The sequence below is a fragment of the Dendrobates tinctorius genome, unplaced genomic scaffold (genome assembly GCF_039654945.1).
Source record: "Dendrobates tinctorius isolate UK_male_01 unplaced genomic scaffold, ASM3965494v1 ptg000015l, whole genome shotgun sequence".
NCBI lineage: Eukaryota > Metazoa > Chordata > Amphibia > Anura > Dendrobatidae > Dendrobates > Dendrobates tinctorius.
This window is the reverse complement of record NW_027361683.1, coordinates 32,440,845-32,462,231: the sequence shown is the minus strand read 5'-3', so window position 1 is coordinate 32,462,231 and position 21,387 is coordinate 32,440,845. Positions and strand designations below refer to the sequence as shown.

Genomic DNA, 21,387 nt, shown 5'->3' with positions numbered 1-21,387 from the left:
CAGTGGTCCCAAGTGTCCCAGTTTTCAGGTCTCTCTTGCACCAGTAAAATTAGCAATTCAACATTGATATATCTTGCCAGGTTCCTTGTCTCTCTAAGGCTGGTTTCACATTAGCTTTTTTTTTTGTGCAGCGCATACATGCGCATGCATCATGCATACCTATGTTTAACATGGCGTGCGCACGGTCTTGCGTTTGCACTCGTTCGTATGCGTTTTCGTGCGCATGCGTTTTTTCAAGGTGTGCGCCTAGGCGCGCTAGACACAACCCGTTGCATTTTTGGGTCCGCCGAAAGGCGTAAAAAAACCGCATGCGCACGCTTGCACATGGATTGCGACAAAATAACGCATTCAATTCTATGGGAACGCAGGCGTGCGCATGAACATGCCTTGGTCTGTGTTGTCGTGTGCATGCGTTTTGCGTTTTTGGCATAGAAATGTGTAGACACTGGTTTTAACCCCTAGAGAACGAATGCGCATAATAGACGCAAATGCATGCAAAAACGTATGATGCGTTTTTTTGCATGCGTCTCTATTGGACCCCGGTATAGCGGTTTAGCTGCCTGTATAGCTATGTGAAGTCTGCTTCATTTAGTGAGGGCAGAACAGTGAAAGAGACAGTCTTCCATCTTGCAGGACCGCAGTGAAACAGCGGCCCTCCTGCTGTTGGGAATTCAGGGAAGAGGCGGTCTTCCATCTTGCAGGACTGCAGTGAAACAGCAGCTATCCAACTAGTGGGAACTCAGAGAAAGAAGAGTCTTCCATCCTGCAGGGGCCAGTAAAACAATGGCCATCCAGCTAGTGGAATTCAGGGAAAAGACACCCTTTCATCCTGCTTTCAGGAACTAGTGAAACTGCACTCACCCACCTAGTAAGATTAAAGTCACCGGCTACACAGAGACTAATACAGCAACAGCAAACTCTGCACAGCATAGCATTCCCCCAAGACACCATGTCCCACAAATCACACAGGACAAAATCTGCTACATCCGTCTCCTCAAAGACTGTACCCATCAGCAGCGTGGTCGCCATTGCCCACGCAAATGCTGAAGCCGCCAAAATGCATGCAAGCTATGCTGAAGAAGAGATGCAACTTAAATTAGAGAAAGCACGCCTAGAAGATCAAGAAAGAAGGTCATGCATAGAGAGAGAGGATCAAGAGAGAAGGTTATGCTTAGAAAGAGATGAGCAAGAGAGAAAGACGCAGTTAGAAAAATCACTTGTGGATGCCGCCATAGAGAGCCTAGCAGTTAAAAGAGAAGCTGCCGCAGGACTAGCCAAAGCAGAATCACTAGAAGCCGTGCACAACCCTGAGCTGCATAGCCGAAGCAGTACGTCATGTCTGAAGTTGCCACTGCAAGATTCGCCACAACGCACATCTTAGTATGTTAATGAACTTCCTGATCCAAACTATAACCAAGAACATGACAGTTAAGCGAGTGAGAGTCATCATGAGGCTCAGCTCCAGGAAAATGTGGAGCAAAACAATTCTGCTAATGACTACCTTGACCCCTCACAGGTAACCAACGTGAATCGCCTTGCTGACACACCGGACGTCAGACCGAAGCAATATGACACCAGCTGGTGCCACCCTGAGGATACTAACAGATATGAACGCACCTCACACCACTATCAGGGTGACCCATCACCAGTATACTCTTCTGAAAACCAGTTCACAACAAAATTTGCTAAGTTCTTCACACGACGTGATCTGGTTGCCAAGGGACTCACGAAATTCACTGACCACGCTGAAGGTTACAGAGGTTGGAAAGCTTCCTTCCAAATTGTCACTAGAGACTTGGGGCTGCAACGCAGGGAAGAGAGAGACCTTTTAGTCAAATACCTGAGAGAAGAGTCAGTCAAACATGCTGTAAGGATCAGAGACATTAATATAAACCACACTCAAATTGGCCTTAAAAAGATCTGGAAGAGGCTAGATGAGTGTTACGGCTCAGCAGAGGTAATAGAGAGAGCCTTGTTCAAAAGAATCGATGACTTTCCTAAAATATCTATCAAAGGTCTCCAGAAACTTAGAGAACTAGGTGACCTGCTAAAGGAAGTCCTAGTTGCCAAATGTGAAGGTGACCTACAAGGACTTGCTTTCCTTGACATAGCCAAAGTTGTTAACTCTATAGTCCTAAAGTTGCCCTACAATCTACAGGAGAGGTGGCTCACACATGATTCAACGTTCAAATACAAACACAGTGTTCCATTCCCTCCCTTCTCCGGTTTTGTAGATTTCATACTGTACATGAACAAGTGACAATCAGAAATAATCCCAGCTTTGATTTTGCAATGTCATATGCCACACCGTCACCAGCTGCAAACCCACGCGGAACATCTGTGGCAGTGCACAAGACTTATCTTTCTTCTCCAAGTTCCAATTACAGGTCTGCTGGCTGCTCTCAATCAGAGACAAAGGTATAGGATCCTGAGAAGCAGTGCCCGCTCCATCAGAAGCCTCATCCTCCTGAAATGCAGAGCCTTCAGGGGAAAATCTATGCCAGATCGCAGACGCTTCCTGAAAGAGAACGGTATCTGCTACAAGTGCTGCTCATCCAACACTCATCTTGCCATGGATTGCAAGGTCAGTGTAAAATGCACAGAATGTGGTACTACAGATCATAACACTGCCCTACACCCTGGACCAGCTCCATGGAGTGCACAAAACATGCCAGCTGACAGTGAGCATGGCGGGGAGGAAAGGAGCACTGATGCAGCTATGCCAGAGATCACTTCACAATGTACTTAAGTCTGTAAATAGACAAGATACAGTAGGTCCTGTTCAAAAATATGCCTCGTCAGAGTGTATCCAAATGGTCATAGAGACAAAGCTGTAAGACTGTTTGCTATTTTGGATGATCAAAGTAATCAATTCTTGGCTAGATCAACATTCTTTGACCTATTCAACATCAAAGGGCCAAGCACCCCCTACTCATTAAAGACATGTGCAGGTACTGTGACAACAGCTGGTAGAAAAGCCACTGACTACCAAATTGAGTCCTTACACGGACGATTCTGCCTATCACTACCTACAATCATCGAGTGTAATCAGATCCCAGACAACAGATCTGAAATCCCTACACTAGATGTGGCAATTTATCATGCTCACTTGAATCGCATAGCACACCTTATACCGGAACTCGACCATCAGGCACAGATAATACTCCTGTTGGGAAGAGATATCCTACAGGTTCATAAAGTGAGCAATCATATCAATGGACTCCACAATGCTTCCTATGCCCAAAAGCTAAACCTATGATGGGTCATAATAGGAAATGTATGCTTGGGATATAAGCACGCCCCATCTTCTATGACAAGTATGCTAACAAATACATTGGAGAAAGGACACCCATCTCTGTTTCAACCTTGCCACAATGAGTTCCATGTCAAGGAACTACCACATGGTATCCAACTGCCCAATCATTTAATAGACTTTACTTATGACAGCAGTATCGTGTCAGGAAGCTATGAGGATCAGTTGGGGTGAACAGTCTTACAGAGAACCAAGCAATACAACCAAGTAGCAATGTCAGTAGAGGACAAGTTGTTCTTAGAGGTAATGGACAAGCGACTTGTAAAAGATGAGACCAACAGCTGGGTCACACCTCTTCCCTTCAGAACCCACAGACCACGTCTACCAAACAACAGAAATCAGGCATTAAAACGTTTCTCCTCTCTTAAACATAATCTGCAGAAGAAACCAGAGATGAAAGATCACTTTTTCTCCTTCATGTCAAAGATTTTTGAGAACTGCCATGCAGAATTAGCTCCCACTCTCAAAGACTCTGAATAATGCTGGTTCTTACCCATGTTTGGAGTACACCACCCTAAGAAATTGGGCCAGATTAGAGTGCTGTTTGGCTCCAGTGCTAAGTTTGATGATGTCTCCATGAATGATGTTCTACTGACAAGACCTGACCTCAATAACAAACTGCTGGGAGTACTTATGCGCTTCTGTAAGGATTCCATTGCCTTCATCGCTGACATCCAACAAATGTTCCATTGTTTAGTTGTGAGAGAGAGAGACGGGAACTTCCTAAGATTCTTCTGGTACAGAGACAATGATCCTACTAAAGAGGTCACAGAGTATCGCATGAGAGTGCACATCTTCGGCAATAGTCCTTCACCTGCAGTCACCATTTGTGGACTCTAAAGGTCAGCTCAAGAAGGAGAAATAGAATATGGATCAGATGTCAGACAATTCATAGAAAACGACTTTTATGTTAATGACTGTCTGAAAGCCATGCCTTCAAATGAAACTGCCATCAGTCTTCTCAGGAGAGCCCAAGAGAAGCTTGCTTGCTCTAACCTCAGGCTTCATAAAATAGCCTCAAACAGCCAAGAACTCATTAAAGCATTCCCTTCACAAGACTTGTGTAACAGTCTCAGAGAACTGGACCTGGGGTCAGACCCCACACCAATGCAACGCAGCCTCGGGCTTCTCTGGAATCTACAGTCAGACACTTTTACCTTTTCAGGTCAGCCAGGAAGAAAAGCCTTTCACACGCAGAGGTGTCCTGTCTGTCATCAACAGCCTGCATGATCCCATGGGTTTTGCAGCTCCTGTTACTATACAAGGCAAAGCCATACTAAGAGACTTAACTAAGGAGACATCTTACTGGGATGCACCTCTGCCTCCTGATCAGAGAATCCAGTGGGAAGTATGGAAGAACTCTTTAGCAGCCCTCTCCAACCTGAATGTGCCAAGACCATACACCCCTGTGCCATCTACAGAAATACAAAGCCAAAGACTGTTTGTATTTGCAGATGCTTCTGTCAAAGCAATTTCTGCTGTTGCCTATCTCAAAACTGTAGACTCCAAATGTCAGAGCCATATGGGATTCATTATGGGGAAGGCCAAACTTGCTCCACAGCCAGAGCACACTATACCAAGGTTGGATCTTTGTGCTGCATTCTTAGCCATCGAGTTAGCTGAGTTCATCGCATCCAAGATGGATATCGACCTGAAACAAGCCAAGTTCTACTCAGACAGCAAAGTAGTCCTGGGATACATCCACAATCAAACCAGGCGATTCTATTCATGTCACCAACAGAGTGCTACGAATTAGGAGATCAGTTCATCCAAAACAGTGGCATTACATCCCCACGGACCAAAATCCTGCAGATCACGCAACCAGAGCAGTTGATGCAAGTCAACTAGGAAGCACAACATGGCTCTCAGGACCAAAACTATTGTACACTGAGGAACGTTGTCCAGACACCTTTGAACTAGTAGGAGAGGACTCAGATGCTGAAATTCGCCCTCAAGTGTCTACACTTCATACAATCCAGCTTGGATCTCACAGATTTGACAAATTTTCAAGTTGGAAGTCACTCATTCGAGCCATTACCTGCCTGACTCATATAGCTCGCTCATTCAAAACCACCAGAGCTTGTGACACAGAAAAATGTAAAGGGTGGCATCTCTGTAAAAACACTTATGTTACCTCCGACTTGGAATTTTCCAGAAACCACATAATCTTCACTTTTCAAAGAGAAACCTACTCTGTGGAAATCCAATGTCTCATTAACAAAGCTCCAATACCAGCGAGCAGCACATTGAGAAAACTCGACCCATTCAGCGACAACAACGGCCTGCTGAGAGTAGGAGGCCGACTCAAAGAAGCTAAAATGGAGTTTGAGAAGAAATTCTCTCTTATCATTCCTGGAAAATGTCATGTTGCTTACTTAATCGTACAACACTACCACAATCTGGTCAAACACCAAGGAAGACTATTTACAGAAGGAGCCATCAGAACTGCTGGCCTGTGGATTGTCAGTGCAAAGAAACTCATCAGTAGTGTCATCTACAAATGCATTACCTGTCGTAAGCGTCGTGGTTCAGCTCAAACCCAAATGATGGCCGACCTACCAGCAGATAGACTCAGTCCAGACCCTCCTTTTACCAGCATTGATCTCGATGTGTTTGGGCCTTGGTCAGTTGTTACACGTTATACAAGAGGCGGACAAGCCAATAGTAAACGTTGGGCTGTCATGTTTACCTGTCTGACAATCAGAGCCGTCCACATAGAACTCATTGAGTCACTTGACACTTCAAGCTTCATAAATGCTTTGAGACGTTTTATGGCCATCCGTGGTCCTATCAAATATATATGTTCAGACAGGGGTACTAACATCACTGGTGCAGCAAAAGAATTGGGAATACTTTCAAATCTAGACTGTAAGACTCTTGAGAGGTTCCTCAGTGGCCAAAGTTGCACGTGGTCATTCAACCCACCTCACTCTTCACACATTGGTGGATCATGGGAACGGATGATTGGTCTAGTATGAAGAGTTCTTGACTCCACTCTTATTCAGGAAGGAGCAGCGAGACTTACCCACGAAAGCCTAACCACGTTCATGGCAGAAGCCGCAGCTATAATCAACACAAGACCCTTGGTTCCAGTCCTTAATGACCCCGAGGAACCTTTGTTATTGACTCCAGCTACTCTCTGTCAGGAACACCGCACTGCACTTGCTCACTGAGCCAGTGCGCGTGTCGTGAGTAAAGCGAACTGTGCTCAAAGATACCTGTGGAGCGGGCAGCAGCCGAGTAGGTGCGTACTTCAGAATAGCAGGACCTGAAGCACGTGACTGCTGGGGGCGTGGCCTAAACTCCAGAGTGCTAGGAGCTGCAAGAGAACTCCTAGCAGGGTAACTGCGAGACAAAGTTACCAAGGGGCATAGACAGGGAGGATAGTCAGGACGTAGCCAATGAGTCATACACAGAGATAGCTGCAAGGTACAAGAGGGGCGAGCAGAGAGTAGTCAGATCACAGGCAATGAGTCATACACAGGGAGGGAAGCGAAGTACAGAATCAACAGGCAAACTCACAACAGGGAACAGAACCGGGTCAGAACCATATAAACAAGCTATAACAACGAACATTTTTCCAATTTAGCGAACAATTTGCTCTCCCTGAGTCTATGGAAAACTGTCTGTAGATATTGCAAGTGAGATTGGCTGTCCGGGGAATACACCAAAATGTCATCCAAATAAATAATAACAAAGCGGCCTATCAGGTCAGAAAACACAACATTGATGAAATTCTGAAAAATAGCAGGTGCATTAGTTAACCCAAACGGCATTACCAGGTTTTCAAAGAGAAAAAGAGCTTACAGTCCTCCTTAAATGCTCTGAATTCATCTTTGTTACCAGAAAACATATCTGGCAATTTAACCGGGGATTCGGTAAGGGTGGCCGGACCCTGAGACAGCACAGCCCCCACCCCCACTTCAGAAGCATCCACCACCACAATGAATGGTTTGGACGGGTCTGGTTGTACCAACACCGGGGCGGACATGAAACATTTCTAAATAGCTGAGAAGGACTCCTTAGCGAGTACAGACCAATTTTTTACATCAGCGTCCTCCTGGGTAAGATCCGTGAGTGGTTTAACCACTTGTGAGAAACCTTTAATGAATCTCCGATAATAGTTTGCAAATCCTAAGAAGCGCTGGAGTCCCTTGAGATCTCGAAGCTGAACCCAGTCAGCGATCGCCAGCACCTTCTTAGGATCCATACGAAACCCCTCACAGGACACAATTAACCCCAAAAAAGACAGTTCCTGTACAAAAAATGAACAGGCACAGGCACACAGAGGTCACCACACTCGGCCAAAGGCAAAAGTATAACGGACAGGGATTGGAGCTTCCCAGGGGTTTAAGAAGCTCTCCCAGAACCAAAAAGAGGCCACAATCATTAACCACAGGTGTGCAGGTCAAAACCTGCACTGAGCTAGCTCCAGACATTAACCTCTGACGTGCAGCTCAAAACCCTGCACTGTGATCATGACACTCTCCTTACTCAGAAAACAGGACTATCCAGTGCCCCTCCAGGAGGATTCGATGCCAAGGACCTCTACAAGCTCCACTGGAGACAGGTGCAAAGTCTTGCCAATACATTCTGGGACAGGTGGGGCAAACAATACTTGTCTACCCTGCAGCCGCGGATGAAGTGGCAATCTACCAGGCCTAACCTAGGCATTGGTGACCTCGTTCTTGTGAAAGACTGTCAAGTCCACTGGAACCAGTGGCCAGTGGACTAGTGACTGCAACATTCCAGAGTAAGGATGGCAATGTCTGCAAAGTCAAACTTAGGATGGCCAAAGGGAATGAACTTAAGACATTCTTCAGACTAGTAGCTGACTGGACCTATTGTTTTCTTCAGAGGATGGAAATAGTGACATCCGTTGATGCCAGACGTGGAGTGTTCTGTGTCTGACATTTAATTCATAATCTTCTATCATCTGTCTGATAATATTTACAGTGATTACTAGTGAATATGCAGAATGTTCAGTTTTTTCCATAGATTCTATTGTTTTCATTGTTTCTGGCTCCCTCTAGTGACCAGAGTCATAACCGCAGTGTTATTGTGTTATTTTACTTTCACTTTCTGAATCTCTTTTTTCCTCCGTCGCAAGGCATTCTGGTAAGCTTTTGCAAAGGATTATGGTTAGCCCAGCCACCATTTTCCCTCCAGTTCTCCATTTTCCCTCAGCCTGCATCCTGGTAGAATCTCATTTCTCTTCTCCCCTTGTGACAGCATCACTGGTATGCAATCATGCTTCCTGCATCTAGTTTCTGTCCCATATTAGCCTGTCTAGTTAGTTTTCCCCTGCTCAGTTAGTAGTGCAGATGTTGATTTATTTGTATATATGTATTCCAATGTAACCGTGCTGACCGAGTGTATATATGTTTGCATTGTACAGTAGTTTCACCGCGCCAATATACCATCACGTTCAATAAAGCACAGATTCAACCTACAGTCTCCTTATTGGACCCCGATATAGCAGTTTAGCTGCCTGTATAGCTACGTGAAGTCTGCTTCATTTAGTGTGGACAGAACAAGTCCACTCACAACATGTTACCATTTTTTTCTGAAGACCAAAACAGCCAGGAAAAAAATATACTGAGCTGCACTGTCTCATTGAATAACATTGGTCTGAGTGCAATACCATCCAATTTATATGCACGTGTGAGCGAGTCATATACTTAGACCCTACGCAGGAGGCTCAATTATTAGTCAAGTGAGTATTTTGACCCTATCATCAATTTTATGCAGATTTTCAAATTGTAAGCTGTATAAACTTGAATGCTTATGGCATGAATCATTTCAGGTGATGTGTAATATGTGTAATGAGTGAGGGTGAGGAGTGAAGATACAACACCCTTTATCAAGGTATTTAAAATTATTAGGCAGTAGTGATGAGCGAACCCCTGGATGTTCAGGTCCAGCGGGTTTGGCTGAACATTTTTAAAAAAAGATCGGTTCGGATACCAGAACAGTATCTGAACCCAAACCAGGAAACCATTCCGATAAATAGGGTTCCGAACATCCAATATGAGTACTGCTCCCATTAGCCTACACCTGCTATCGTTAATAACATCGAGAGCAAGCACCACTGATAAGAATATTCATCAGCTGGCGCCTGGGCTATAAATAAATAAACTGAAAAATATTACTTGGGCTGTGTTCTATTTTAGATAACCAGTATGGCAAAACTAACAGCTGCTGGCTGCAACTGTTAGCTGTCAGCTTTATTATGGCTGGCTATCAAAGATATTTGGCCCTCCATCCTAAAAATATCAGCCCCTGCAGCTGCCCCAGAAAAAGCACATCTATTAGATGTGCCAATTCTGGTGCTTTGTTCAACTCTTCCCACTTGCCCTGTGGTGGTGGCAAGTGGGGTTAATATTTATGGGGTTTAAGTCACCTTTGTATTTCAAGTGACATAAAGCCCACAGGTTAGTAATGGAGAAGCGCCTATAAGACGCCTATCCATTACTAAACCCATGGTCATATTGTAAAAAAAACTTCCAGAATATAGTCCTTTAATGGAAATAAAAATGTACACCTAGTTTTACAAATTTATTTAAAAATCACAGTTATACTCACCTTACACCCCTTCCATTAAAGCACATGTCACCTGTAAAAAAAAGAAAATAATAAACAAAAATATTTATCCACTGATGCCCATGTCCCCTGTAAAAAAAAGAAAAATAATAATTAACCATATTCCTCACCTGTCTGAAGTGCAGCTAATACATACTGTACCATGACAATTTGAATGATTTGGACAGGGGTCCCATTAGTGTTCTGTCAGTTTCTAAAGCTGAGCTTCCGCAATGAGAAAGCTCACAGAAGGTCATAGCTGAACCCTGGTGAACTCACTTATGGCACTGCTGTGTGACAACTTTATTCTGGGACTTTATTCTGTTTTTTATTTACAATATGACTATGGAGTAAGGCCTCTTTCACACATCAGGTTTTCGCCGTCAGGCGCGATCCGGCGCTTTTGACAAAAACCGGATCCGGCGAAATGCAATGCTGGATCCGGTTTCCCCCCCATTGACTTGCATTAGAGCCGGATCGAGCCGGATGGCCATGCGTTTCATCCGATTTTCGCCGGATCCGGCAATGTGACGCGATCCGGCGTCTGGAAAAAATGGCTACTGTAATGTTTTTTGTCTCCGGCGAAAAAGCCGGACACGCCGGATCCGGCGTGTCCGGCTTTTTCATACAATGAAAGCCTATGAGCGCCGCAATGCGCCTGATCTGGCGACAGCCGGATCCGGTGGCCGGATCCGGTTTTTTTGGTCTGAGCATGCTCAGTAGCTCTGCCCACAAGACATATATAAAAGCAAGACAGTGGGACCCTCAGCCACACCCAACATGACACCCAAGCCAAGAACCAGGAGCAGGAGAAGGCAGCAGACATCTGCAGCAGCACCATCAGCACCACCCCAAATGGAGCAGCATGCTGAACAATGGGAGGGGAGTCCAGCAGCAGATGAGAGACGGTAATTATCAAATCCCCCATTCCTCCAAACTAGGGCTATGGAATGTCAAGATATTCATTGGTCCTTTGTTTCTCTTTATTCAACAGCCGCCCAATAGATGCAGCAGCAGCAGCAGCAATGGCAGCAGCAGGAACACCACCCACAGCCATGGAGTCTGGCCATGAGGAAGACAGCACATCTTCTTCTGGGAGCCCTCCCTCGCATCGTCAGCGTTTGACGGTAAGTTTTTATTTTCAAAATCCATCATCTCTGTAATATATGTCTATTCATTGCCTTTTATTTCAAAACAGGAATCACAAGATGAAGAGGAGCTCCCAGAAGAAGAAGGAAGGGGTGGACAGACACTTGGAGTGGGCTCACAATTGGTAAGTTTTTTGCATCAAACGCAGAAACACAACATCACACTACACACAACACATAGAAAACAATGTTCTGCAGACCACACACAGCAAACAAATGCCTACATCCAAAGACATAACATTTTTTGTTTTCTTCTCTAGTCTTCCCAATCTGGTGCTCGGCCAAGAGGTCCTCGCAGTGCCTCCCGGGGTCGTCAGCGACAGCAACGCGGCGGTCACCAGCGTGTAAGTATAAATATTTTTGCTTTGTTTTTTTGCACTTTTTATTTCATTTCTTTTGTGGAGGCTAATTATGTTATTTTTGTCTTTTTCTTTAACAGCCTTCACAGCGTGCTCCCGACTCTGACGGTGAGGATGGAGAGATTGATGTGGACCGCCTCATCGATCTCGTCAGAGAAAGGGAGCCGCTCTGGAATATGGCTGACCGCCGCCACGCTGACCTTATCGTTACCCGACGACTCTGGGAGGAAATCTGTTCGCTCCTTGTGGACCGCTGGGAGGACCTCGAAGCTCGGGCCCAGATTAAAGAGCGTAAGTATATACAGTACCGGTTGCTTGATTTAAACCAGTGTTTCCCGAACTCCAGTCCTCGTGGTCCCCACGGATCATGTGTTCAGGATTTCTATTTACTTTGGAAATCCTGAAAACATGACCCCTGGGGACCATGAGGACTGGAGTTTGGGAAACACTGATGTTGTATACTAACCACTTTGTCCTTTCTCGTTTCAGGGGAGATAATTGTGAAGCGGTGGCGGTCTGTGAGGGATCGTTTCAAGAAGGAGTTCAATAAAGAGATGCGGGCCCCGAGTGGATCTGGAGGACGCAGGAGCAAGTACAAGTACGCACGAGCCCTGTCGTTCCTCCGGGAGACAATGCTCACCAGAAGGTAAATATTACACACCACATGTGACAAAAAAATGTTTAGATGTAACTTTTTTTTTTCAGCCAGGGCCATACCATGTCACTATTTTAATTGGTTTTTTTTCTCTTTATTCCACAGCACAGTGAGCAGCACTCGGGAGCCTGCACGATTGGACCCTTCTGAGGCGATCCCTGAGGAGACCGGCACCGAGGGACACTTCGACCGCCCCGGTACATCTGCACCTTCCCAGCCTTCCCACACATTCGACCCATCTGTCCCATCCACCAGCACAGGAGCATCGTGGCCGCCTACATTACATGAAGCTGCTGGTGAGGAGATCGATTTCCCTTTACCCCACCCTTCTGCCCCTGCCACCTCTAGTACACCTGCGGGTACTGGGCGGCAGCGGCAGAGGGGTCAGGAAAAGAGTTATGCGCCAGAGTTCTTGCATCTGAATGCATCTTTCCAGAACTGTCTAAAAGTCTTGTCAGAGCAAATCTCTGCAGGCTTTCAGCAGATCAACTCCAGCATTCTGGAGGTGAAGACACTTCTGCAAACCATGCATTCAGAAGCAAGATCTTCGCCAAACCACACCTTTTTCAGGTCTGTTGTGGAGCGCATGGCAACACTATCTCCTACCCAGCAGATGCATGTAATGCATTCGTGCCACGGTGCTCTACAGCAGGTTACCTCCCAACCTCCACCTCCCACCACTGTAGTTCCTCCACCTGCACCCCCTCCAGCCACTTTCCATCCTCCCCCTCCTATTACATACCAGCAACCTGGCCAGTACCAGCAACCTCCCCAGTACCAGACATCTCCCCACTTCCAGCAACCTGCCCCGTACCAAACTCCTTTCCCGTACCAAACTCCTTCCCCGTACCAAACTCCTTCCCCATACAACTTTCCATCAACATCATCTGCTCCTACAGTCCCTGCCCAACCCTCCACTCCACCGCCCACCACCTCTTCTGCCTCCCACATGTCCACCCATTCTGTAGCTTTTTCCACACCATCACCTCTAACTGTTCCTTCCCCACCACGATCCCAGTCCTCTCTCCACACTCCCATTGTCGAAGTGTCCCGCAGCCACTCCAGCAGTATTTCCACCCCACACTACACAGATTTGTAATGTGTGTTTTGTAATAAAAATGCCCAGTTTTTTTTTCAAACCTTTATTAAAAAAGTTTTTTTAACTTTAAAAACAGTTTACAAAAAAAAAATATTTTAAATAAAAGTTAAATTATTGTTTACACTGGTTGTCTGTCATTTCTTTCTGCGGCGAAATATGTTTAAAAAAAAGGTTAAATACAGGGTATTTAAAAGGTAAAAAGGTATTCAAAACCAGGTATATAACTGTGGGTAAATTTTATTTTTTTGCCACAGTTGTGTTCCTGGTTGTGTTTGAAGCAAAGTATTTCACCTAAAAAGTTGTGTTTATTGTTGGTGATTTCCTAACAATGTACACAACTTTTGTTAAAAGGTGAAATACTTTGCATAAAACACAACCAGGTACACACCTGTGGCCTAAAGCTAAAAATAGAGACCATGACAAGATAGCCAACTTTGGTTGGCAAAGGTATATACTGTTGGTACAGAAGGTACACAAGTTTGGTTAGGGCACAAATCTTTCACACTCTGTCATCCTGCCAGTGTACTCTGCCTTGAGGTGACATAAAGTATAGTGCAAAATTGTCCCTCATTACTGAAACCGTCACAGAACTTCTAGTGGTAATGTCATGGTAATCTTGCAAGGTGGTTTCTTCAGAGGTGTCCTCAATGGAAATGGGTTCCTTGCAGATAACAAAATTGTGGAGTACCACGCAAGCTTTGATCACCTCGTCAACAGTTTCTGTCTTGAGGTTGATCGCAGTCAATAGGACCCGCCATTTGGCTGTCAGAATACCAAAGGTACATTCAACCATTCTTCTTGCTCTTTTGAGGCGGTAATTAAAAATGTGTTTTGGTCTTGTCAATCCTCTGCTAGAGTACGGTTTCAAAAGGTGTTCTGACAGCTGGAAGGCTTCATCCCCTACACAGACAAATGGCATAGGTGGACCAGATGTTTGCGGCAGCGGTCTAGGTGGTGGGAACTGGAAGGTGTTTCCATACAGTTTACGCCCCATGGCAGACAGTTTGAAAACTTGAGAGTCATTGGAGCGGCCATAGGCCCCAATATCAACAGCAATAAATTTGTATTCCGCGTCAGCGATGGCCATGAGGACAATTGAAAAATATTTCTTGTAATTGAAATATTCCGATCCCGATCCGGCTGGCTTTACAATGCGGATATGTTTCCCGTCCACAGCGCCCAAGCAGTTGGGAAACTGACATATCTGTTGAAACTTGTCAGCAATTTCAATCCACCTCTCTGTTGTGGGCTCTGGTAAAAACTCTTCAGCTAAGGAGTCCCACAGTGCACGGCATGTGTACTTCACTATTCCAGATATGGTGGAAATCCCGAGTCTGTACTGGAAATGCAGTGACGAAAGGGATTCTCCAGTTGCAAGAAATCTGTGGGGAATTAAAAAACATTCAATTAGTTTTAAATCACCGCATTACATACCAAAACTCAGCTATAACACATGGAGATACAAACTACCACCAACAAGATTGCAGTGAAAGTGTGATCTGATGCGATCACATCCAATAAATGTGGCTTACCTTAAAGTCACCATCAGACGCTCTGCGGGTGAAACAGAGAAGCGGCAATAGGTGTCCGCTTTTCTTATGAGGTGTGCAATGCGCTCCACCAAGTAATCAAAATTCTCCATTTTCATCCGAACATATCCAAAAAATTTATCCGGGTTTCGTCGAAGGTCCATGCAGAGTGTAGAATAGACCCCACGCGTCATTCTCTTGGCTGTGATGGGGTGGATCCACAAACGTCGTCTACGATGCCTGATGCGCTGCTGTCTCGCTCTCTCCTTCTCCAGAACAATCACCCTCAAACGATTCGCCTCCGCTATAAAATCCGCCAAATTCTTCAAAATATTTCCAATCACAACATCCATCTTCGCCAGTAACTTGCTCTTCTCTCCAACCTGCACTTTCTCCTCTACAACCTGTCAAAGAAGGGCTGTAGGAACACGCTATATATAGTTTTCCAGTAGCCAATCCCGTTCGGAAGGCCACAAGGGTCAATTTTAAAAACCGGATCCGGCGTAATCCGTCGAAAAACGGATAGAAAAACGGATGAACCGGATGAGACGGATCCGGTTTTGTCTGTCAAGAACAAGACGGATCCGGCAGAAAAACGGATCCGGCACATCAGGTTTTACAAAACATTTGCCGGATCCGGCGTTCCGGCACGACGCCGGATCGCGCCTGACGCCGAAAACCTGATGTGTGAAAGTAGCCTTAGTAATGGATAGGCGTCATATAGCCACTTGTCCATTACTAACCTGTGGGCTAGATGACATGTAACAATATAAAGGTGACAACAACACCATAAATAACCCCACTTGCCAATGCCACAGGGCAATTTGGAAAATCCAGGCAAAGCACCAAAATTGGCACATCTAATAGATGTGCCTTTTCTGGAGTGGCTGCTATTTTTAGGCTGGGGGCAATATCCATGGTCCCTTACCAGCCTGAGAATACCAGCTCCCAGCTATCTGCTTTAGATTGTCTGGTTGTCACAAATGAGGGGACGCCACAGTGTTTTTTTAATTATTTATCTAAATAAATAAAAAAACAGCATGAGGACCTCTCCATTTTTGATAACCAGCCATGATAAAGCTGATAGCTGGTGGTTGCAGCCTGTAGCTGTCAGTTTTGTCATACAAATTAGATACACAAAAGGCCTTTTACGCTCAAATATTTTTGACAAATTTGTCTAAATCTGTGTTAGTGAGCAGTGGCACTTCTCCTTTGCCGAGATAATACACAAGTTTGTCATATCAACATGCTGATTAGACAAATTGCCAGTTTTATCACACAGCACAATGCCACAGGTTTTGAGGGAGTGTGCAATTGGCATGCTGACTCCAGGAATGTCCACCAGAGCTGCTGCCCGTGAATTGAATGTTCCTTTCTCTACCATAAACTGTCTTCAAAGGCATGAAAAATTAGAGCAAATACAAAAGTGTTCCATTTATATTTTTGTTAAGTGTACATATATTTTAATACATGTATTGTTGTTTTGAATATAATTAAGGGCACTCAATTGGCATTTGCATGTTATTACAATATCTTATGGCTAATGTATTTTTTAGAACAATATATATTGGATTTGCCTTTTTTCATGTGTGCATTACTGTAATCATTCAATGAAAGTTCTGTAATCCCCCTTTTTTGATGTTCATGGGAATACAAAGACTGTTCAAGATAATAAACATTAAACATACCTAAATCATAAATTAATAAAACTCCACAACAGGCTGGATAAATAAAGCCGCAGTGCTTTATTAAGGATATTATTCATATTAACCAAATCAATAACTTTTATTCATAAACATTAATGACTCAGTCCTTCATTAACTCAAGTCGATCCACCAGTTCATTATTAAATAATTAATAAAAGAACACACAGCCTGATGACTGTTACCTCCCTTCAATAAAGTATTGTGACAGTAACAAACATGAAAAAAGGGGTGGAGGGGAAAATTCTTTTGAATCCTGTCAGTATGCCCAACCCACCTTCTTGTGACAACCTCCACGTCCATAATTTTGCGGGAAAGCTGTCTCCAGGTCAGTACTTCTGCCCAGTAACCTGAGAAATATTCTCCCGCTGCTTTCATTAACCCTTTTTGGCTCAGATAAAGAGAGAAAACAGCAGTTAGCTATTAATCCCTAACCCCTGAGGGTGGTTAAGGGGGTTAATAACACCATATGAAGGTCCTGAAGCGGCCTAGCCAGCCTCCAGATCTCAGCCCCATAGAAAACCTTTGGAGGGATTTGAAAGTCCGTGTTGCCCAGCGACAGGCCCAAAACATCACTGCTCTAGAGGAGATCTGCATGGAGGAATGGGCCAACCTACCGCCAACAGTGTGCTAACCTTGTGAAGACTTACAGAATACGTTTGACCTCTGTCATTACCAACAAAGGATATAAAACAAAATATCGAGATGAACTTTTGTTAATGACCAAATACTTATTTTCCAACATAATTTGCAAAATAAATCTTGCCAAATCATACAAGGTGATTTTCTGGATTTGTTTTCTCATTTTGACTCTCATAGTTGTGGTCTATCTATGATTTCAATAACAGGCCTCTCTCATCTTTTTAAGTGGGAGAACTTGCACAATTGGTGGCTGACTAAACACTTTTTTCCCCACTGCATGTGAACTCACTTTACAACCTACACTCCCCAACGAATTCATCTAGTGGTGCAGTGATCATATTGATGTAAGAAAATGGACCAGACCGGGGATACCTCTCTTGCACCGGTTCTGGAACTGTCGGGGCTGTCACCCTTGTTGCCCGGCGGAAAGCTTTCCGTCCTGGACCAACCTTTGCACTATTCAACAGGGGGTGTGTCTTTTATAAAAGGGGCTGTGCGCGGGAAAGGGAGAGGAGACTTGGTGGGAAAACAGCGCGTGCAGCAGGGGAAGGTTGGTGCTCTGTCCTTCGAGCAACGTGACAGCACAGGCCTGCACTATAGACCCCCGACTGTCAAGTACAGTGACTGTGAGCAGAGGCCTGCTGTGTGCCCGCTGGCTCCTGCATCTGAAAGTGCCAGAAGCTCCGGGCCGATTTGTGCTTCTGTCAATCTGAGCCATGAATGGGCAGCGCCACAGACTACTCTTCACTCCGCATGACGAATCCAGACCCAGGACCCCGCATGAGACAGCGAGGACCCTTCACCACCATTAGGAACAGGATCTTCAACTTCTTCGGGATGACCCCGGGATCATCACACACTGGTTGCGAAGGCGCCACCATTGAACATTAGGACTCTTCAGCTAAGAAGCCCTCTGACTGATAAGTTTAACCCCTCATGAACAATTGCTTTATCTATTGCCATTTTTGCCTTAACCTGCCCTTATACTGGGCCTTTTCCTCCTGCCATATGCCTGTTTACCCATCACCTCCCTGCGTTGAGTAATCAGTCTGTTAATAAATCTGTTAACTCTTGTTCTGCCTCCTGTCCATCACTGCATCACGCAACCTGCTCACATTGACACCACATGTGCCTGACAGAATTTTATACCACTGAGTGGTTAAGAAAGAATAAATTACAATTTACCACAAAAATGTTGTTTTAGCCCCAAGTTTTTAATTTCTCTAAGCACTTATGGGAATTATTTTTACAAGAACCTGAGGTCCATTTTTTCCTGAGTGCGCCATTACCCTACATGTAATCGGGAAATATTTTTCAGGTACAGTGCAAAGCTCAGAAGTCAAGGAGCACCAGATTTTTTTGTAATGGTTTGCAGGTGCCATGACCCACCGGGAGAGCCAAAGAGGTGTCAGAACAGCAGAGATCCCCATAAGTCACTGTATTTTACGAACTACACCTCTCAATGAATTCATCAAGGGGTGCACTGATCATATTGATTGAATAGATGTGTCACAGATTTTTATACTGTTATAACCTGCAGGAACATGGGATGCAGTCACTCATGGGGAGGCAGAGCAAGGGTTAAAAAGGTTTTTTTTACAGGGATTTTCACTCCATGCAGAGAGGAGCAACAGATAAATGGTAATACAGTATTTAAGGTATTAAACGAAAGCAGAATAAACTTATCAGTCCAAAGAAGACTTGATTGAAGGGCCTAATTCTCCAACATTGGCACCGTCAACAGCGGCACATGCAGTCTCTCAAATCTCTGTCCAGGATGAAAAAACGGCCTCCAGGGAAAACAACAGGATGCTGGGCAATGTGAGGGGGTCCTGCTCTCACCACTCTTTGTCACAAGTCCACACTCAGAACGTGTCACCGCAGGAACGATGCCGTGCTCCTCGGTCAATCCAGCTACTACTCTCAGGGGCTCAGGTCTGTCACTGCGCATGCCGGGTCTGCAGGCACTAGTGTCTGTCTCTGAATTGTCAGGGGAGTCTCCTCCGGTCACAGAGGCTGGCACGTGCACGTTCACACAAAGGGCGCTCACCTCATACTGTCTTTCTGTTTCAGAGTGTACGGCACCTGGCTTAGCTTCGCACACTTCGTTCGGCTAAGATGGCTCCGTTCTGCACTACTGACACGGCTAATCCCTCCAGCACCACAGCTTCTCTCCTGGACAGTTGCAGCACGACCTGTCACAGGGCCAGCACACTTGGGTGGGGGAAGCAGAGCGCCCTTTTCTCTGCTCTACGCGCTGCACTTACTTTGCCCCAACCTCTCCTGCAGCATGCTTTCCTTAGGCCCTCACTGCCCCCTCCTGTCAGCAGGAAACTCTGTCTCAGTTCTCCTTCCCTCCTGCAGCAGGGGAAGGTCTGCCTCCCTCAGGCTTCCCCCTGGAAACAGAGGATGCAGCCCTTTCAGTTCTGGACCAGGCACACAGGTACCCATGGTCCGGTCCACCTCCTTACAATACCATTGTGCAGTGAAGAAAAATAACTACATTTTTACCACCAAAATTCTGTTTTAGCCCCAGAGTTTACATTTTCACACAAGAAGTGGACAAAAATGGAGCCAAAATTTGTCCCACTATCTCTACGGAACGTGGCAATACCTCATAGGTGGCTGTACAGTACTACTTAGCAATACGGAGAGATTCAGGAGGAATGGAGCGCTTTTTGATTCCTGGAGTACACATTTTCCTAGAACAATTTGTGGACTTCATATACAGAGCCCCTAACTGCTAGAAGTGCAGAATCCTCTCTCGCATGACCCCATTTTGGAAACTATTCTCCTTGGGGAATTTATCTACAGGTGTAGTGATGATTTTGACTCCATGGGTATTTTCCAGTAACAAGCAGCAATGAATGTTGCAGAGTGAAAATTGCAAACTGCAGTTGTAGTTACCATTTAATGGAAAGAATTCCGGACTTACGTAATAATATTAGCCGAAAAAAATGAAGAGATCCAGAAAAATATATTAAAATCACATATTTATTAAATACACATAAATGAAAAATAAAGAAAATGCCCAGTAGGAGGCGCTCAAATGCCCTAACCAATATAATGAATATGAAGCATATATAGGTAATAAACTCAAATATGCAAAGCATTTACAGTAAAGAATCATAATTAACTCCAGTTGTAGTGACCAGTACGCTGTAGTGACCAGTACGTTGCAGTCAGCAGTGTGTTATGCCAAGCCCGTGCTTCTGGAGGCGGGCTCTTATTGTTTCGGAAATGCCAAACATGGACGATATATGTGGTTTAGGTACACTGTGGGGCTCAGAAGGGAGGAAGCATTTGGATTTGAGAGTGCAGAATTTACTGAATTTCTTTTGGTAGGTGAGGAGCCATTTCGCTTTTCGAAACCCCTTATATTTCTGTTAGATGACAGACCTGAGTGGGGACTTGCTTTTTTTGTGGATTGAGTTGACTCTTTTATTGGGAACATTTTACATAATGTTTTGGATCACAGTTATCCAGTGCACTATGCTGACCACTTACTTTGAGTGATGTGATTCAGATGAAACCCCCGATGGATCCATTCACTATAATGAGGCAGCAGCATTACTCTGGACTCCGTCTGGCCTCTGTTCAGTGGTATCCTTCTTTTCAGAAGTGCACAAAACTGTGGCAGATGGTAATTTTATGCAATCCTAAAAAGACGGACCCCGCCGGATCACAGGTCAGACGGCTTCCACAGTGCCTCCATCTGCCTCATTATAGGAAATTTTCGGCCAGAGGTTCGGGCTGAATTACTTATTTCAGAGATTTACTCGGCAACCCCGATGCAAGCGCTTAGCGCAGAGCGTGAGATAAATGTGCGCCAAGCCTTATTGCGATCTTTCGGAGGCAGAATGTACAAAAAACAGCAGGTAAAGAATTGGTTTTATTTATTTTTCACTCCGTTCATCGTGCGGTATAGGTGATTAGGCAACTTCTTCGGGTAGGTGCGACTACAGCGATACCAGATTAATATTAGGTTTTTATGTTTGGCTGCTGTCACACACTAAAAGACATCATGTGATGGCTTGCTTTTGCGGGACGAGTTGACTTTTTATTGGTACCATTTTCGGGCACATGACATTTTTTATTCGCTTTCAATTCCAATTTTTGGGAGGCAGAATGAGCAAAAACCAGCAATTCAAGATTTTTTTTGGGGGGGGGGAGTTATGCCATTCCGTGTGTGGTAAACTTGATAATGCAGTTTTATTCTTTGAGTCAGTACGATTACACCGATGCCCCATTTATATAGATTTTTTTTATGTTTTGGCGCTTTTACACAATAAAAACTACTTTATAGACAAAATTATTTTTGCATCGCTTTATTCTGAAAGTTTTAACTTTTTCATTT

The 21,387-nt window shown here is 44.8% G+C and overlaps 1 long non-coding RNA gene across 1 annotated transcript in view; it reads right to left on the bottom strand.

Annotated features, from left to right (window-relative positions):
• LOC141074768 (uncharacterized) overlaps nucleotides 1-21,387 on the bottom strand; it is a 94,935-nt gene that overhangs the window by 1,375 nt on the left and 72,173 nt on the right. Inside the window, exons 2-3 of the long non-coding RNA XR_012227206.1 lie at nucleotides 16,666-16,779; nucleotides 9,899-9,929 (exon numbers count right to left, since the gene is read on the bottom strand). This is a non-coding gene — a long non-coding RNA (uncharacterized lncRNA). The remainder of the gene's footprint in view (nucleotides 1-9,898; nucleotides 9,930-16,665; nucleotides 16,780-21,387) is intronic.